We start from the raw sequence: 3,926 nt of genomic DNA on the forward strand, positions 1-3,926 counted from the left end.
AAGTATTCTAAGAACAAAATATTGAATGATGTAGAAAGCATAAAAAGAAGATGGAAGAAATACAGAGTCACTGTATCAAAAAGATAGATCAGTGTTCAACCATTTCAAGAGGTAGTATATGATCAAGAGCCAATGGTACTGAAGGCAGTAGTCCAAAGTGCACTGAAGCCATTGGGAAAAAAACAAGGCTCTGTGAAGTGATAGAAAATAAATTGAAACATTTAAACAAACTGATGCAGCACTGGAGATACTCACACACATCTATGGCAAGAAAATTGGAAGACCTGGCCAACTGATTGAAAGAGATCCATAGCTATGCCCATTAAAAGGAGAGTTGACACAACAGTATGCAGAAATATTTGGAAATATCATCATCATATGCAAGTACAATTGTGCTATAGATAGTTTTAAAATGGCTGCAGCAGTACATTGACAGGGAAAGACAAAGATTCAAGTTAGATTTAACAAAAGATATAGAATGCTACATATCATTACTGAGGTCAGATAGATCTTGGCTGAAAGCAGAGAATATGATAAAGATGTTTACCTATGCTCGAAAGGCTATGCAAAGGTTTTCATCTCTGTAGATTATGATAAACTACGGATAACACTGGAAAGAATTGGTATTCTAGAACATGTGATTTTGCCCATGAGGAACCTGTACATAGATGAAGATGCCATTATTCAGACAGAACAAGGGAACAATGAGTGGTTTTACATCAGGAAATTTGTGCAACAGAATTGTATTCTTTCATCATATGTACTCAATTTGTATGTTGAACAAATAATCAGAGAAGCTAGATTTTGTGAAGAAGAACATGGCATCAGAATTGGAGGAAGACTCATTAACAACGTGCAATGTGCAGATGATACAGCTTGCTGAAAGTGAAAAGGACTTAAAATGCTTGCTAATGAAGATCAACCACCACATCCTTCTTTATGGGTTGTACCTCAATGTAAAGAAAACAAAAATCCTCACCACTGGACAAAAATATTACATCCATATAAATGGAGAAAAGATTAAAGTTGTCAAATACTTCATTTTGCTCAGATCAATAATCAGCACTCATGGAAGAGGCAGTCAAGAAATCAAATGGTGTATTGTATTAGGCAAATCTGCAGCACCAGACCTCTTAAAGTGTTCAAGAGAAAAGATGTCACTTTGAAGATTAAAGTGAGCCTGACCCAAGCCATGATATTTTCAATAACCACATATATATGTAAAAGTTGTATAATAAATAAGGAAGACCACAGAATTATTGGTGCATTTGAGGTATGGTATTATAGAATAATATTACAAGTACCATGGACTACCAGATGAACAAACAAACCTGTGTTGGAAGAAGTATAGCCAGAATGCTCCTTAGAAATCAAACTGTTAGTGTTTGTCTCTTATTTTGGAATGTTATCAGTGGGAATCAGTCCCTGGAGAAGGACATCATGCTTGGTAAAGTGGAGAGTAAACGAAAATCAGGAAGCTCCCCAACCAGATGGACTCGCACATTGGCAGAAGCAATGGGCTCAAGTGTAACAACAATTATGAGGCTGGGGCTGGACTGGGCAGTGTTTCATTCTGTTGCCTATAGGGTCACTATGAATCAGAACTGATGACACCTAGCAATAACAACCTGTGCACTGTAGAAGTTTTCTATCATTCATGATCTCTACCCACTAAATGCCAATAGTAGCTACTAGTATGATAATAAAAAAATATATCCAAATCTTGCCAAATGTCTGTGGGAATGAGGGATCTGCAAAATCATCTGTAGCTAAGAATCACTGTTCTCCACATGTAGTTCTTTTCCTATCTTCTTGTGTATGTTGATGGCTAATAACTCTCTGAAACCTAGTTCATGAATACATGAGGTCCCTTCTAAAGTTGTCAGTGGCACTTAATGAGGTAGATGTGACTTATTGCTGGTTGTTTCCATTGTTGTTGTTATTAACACTGGCAAGCCAGTGCTGACTCACAGCGACACTGTATAGGGTTTCTGAACAGCAGTTGGTGAGTGAACAGTTGCATTTCAAACCAACCTTGAGGCTGAGTGTTTCCCCAACATAGTAACGCTGACTCTGACTCATAGGAATCGTATGTACAACTAAGGAAACACTGCCCTGTCCTGTGCCATCCTTACAATTGTTATGTTTGAGCCATCGTTGCTTATTACTTGTTGTTGTTAAGTGCTATCGAGTGGGTTCTGACTCATAGTTACCCTGTACAGGGTTTCAGAGGAATGGCTGTGAGTTTGAACTGCTGACCTTCTAGTTCAAATGGACCTTGCAGCCCTGTGCTTTGTCCTACAGCACCACACACTCCCTAAGTTCTCTACAAGTGTGCACTCTGGGCCCTAACAAGGTGTGACTTTGGCTTAAAGCCCTCCTCACACTTGTTGCAAACATAATGCTTTTCTCCAGAGTGTATTATCTGATGTGTGATGAGGGTTGCCTCTCATTCCCTGCATGCATAAGGCTTCTCCCCTGAGTGTGTCTTCTGGTATCTTAAGACGGCTGACTTCTGCCCATACTCCCAGCACACAAATGGCTTCTCCCTTGAGTGTGTCATCTTTTGCCTGACTAGATTTGCCTTCTGGTTAAAACCATGCCCACATTCCATGTTTAAACAAAAACCTCCCTAGACGGGGTACTCTGGTAACCGACGAGGTGAGTCTCCTGTCTAAAGCCTCTTCTACATTCTTTGCACACAAAAGGCTTCTCACCTGATTGTGTTCTTGGATGTGCAGTGAGAGTTGACTTATGGCTAAAACTTTGCCCACATTTTTGCAAACATAAGGCTTCTTTCCTAAGTGTATCCTCTGATGTGTGTCCAGCACTGATTTAACATTAAACCCTCGTCCACAGTACACACACACATATATATGAGTTTGTCCTATGGTGTGTGGTAGGTTTGACTTATCACTAAATCTTCTCCCACATTCTTGACATACAAAGGCTTCTCTCCTGAGTAAGTTCTTTTGTGTTTAATGAGGTATGATTTCTAGCTAAAGCTCCAGCCACATTTATTGTACAACTGAGAATTCTCCCCATAATGAATCCTCAAGTGTTTACTGAGAGTTGACTTATCTCTAAAGAGCTGTCCACCATCCCTGCATACATATGGCTTCTCCCATGAATGGATCTTCTGGTGTGTGATGAGGTTAGCCTTATCCCTAAAGCCTCGTCACACTCACTACACACAAAAGGCTTCTCCTCTGAATGTGTCCTAAGGTGTCTTATTAATGTTGACTTCTGACTAAAGTTTCTCTCACATGCCTCACATGCAAAGGGCTTCTCCGCCGAGTGTGCCCTCTTATGTGTGACTAGATTTGAGTTCTGACTAAAAGCTTTCACACACTCTGCTGTATCACCTATGTTTTGTTTAGAAGTTATATAATCTAAGCTTTTACCTTTAGGTTTATTATCCATCGCTATTTTAAAAATGTGTTTATATGATAGAGTCTTGATGTGGCACTGTGGGTTAATGCACTCAACTACGAAGTCGATTTGATCCACAAGGTTAGTGGTTCAAAATCACCAGCAGCTCTTTGGAAATTTTATACAGGGTCGTTATGGGTTAGAACTGATTTGATGGCACTTAACAATAAAATGATAGAAGTCAAGTTCTTTTTATAAGTATATCCATTTATTTTAATGTTGGTTAAAAAGATTCTTCATTTCTTGTTGAATTTCATTGGCATTTCTGTGGAAATCAGTGGATTATAAAAGTGTGAGTGTATTTATCCACTCCATTTTCATGTCTGCTCTTCTCTGTTATTCTTTAATATTGTCTGCATGTGAGTCCGATGGTTTGGCTGCAGATCCAGATATTTAAGGTTCAATTTCTTTGAAAATTTGGATTCAATTTCACAAGGTTCTGAAACCCAGTTGTTTAGAGAGTGCTTCAGTCTAAGTGGTTTCTCTGTTCTTAG

At 38.9% G+C, this 3,926-nt stretch overlaps 1 pseudogene; it reads right to left on the reverse strand.

The window, feature by feature from the left end:
• Positions 1-2,326: 2,326 nt before the first annotated feature.
• On the reverse strand, positions 2,327-3,423 carry LOC102811575 (annotated as a pseudogene).
• Positions 3,424-3,926: the final 503 nt, after the last annotated feature.

This window comes from Chrysochloris asiatica, unplaced genomic scaffold (genome assembly GCF_000296735.1).
Source record: "Chrysochloris asiatica unplaced genomic scaffold, ChrAsi1.0 scaffold00196, whole genome shotgun sequence".
NCBI classification, from domain to species: Eukaryota; Metazoa; Chordata; class Mammalia; order Afrosoricida; family Chrysochloridae; genus Chrysochloris; species Chrysochloris asiatica.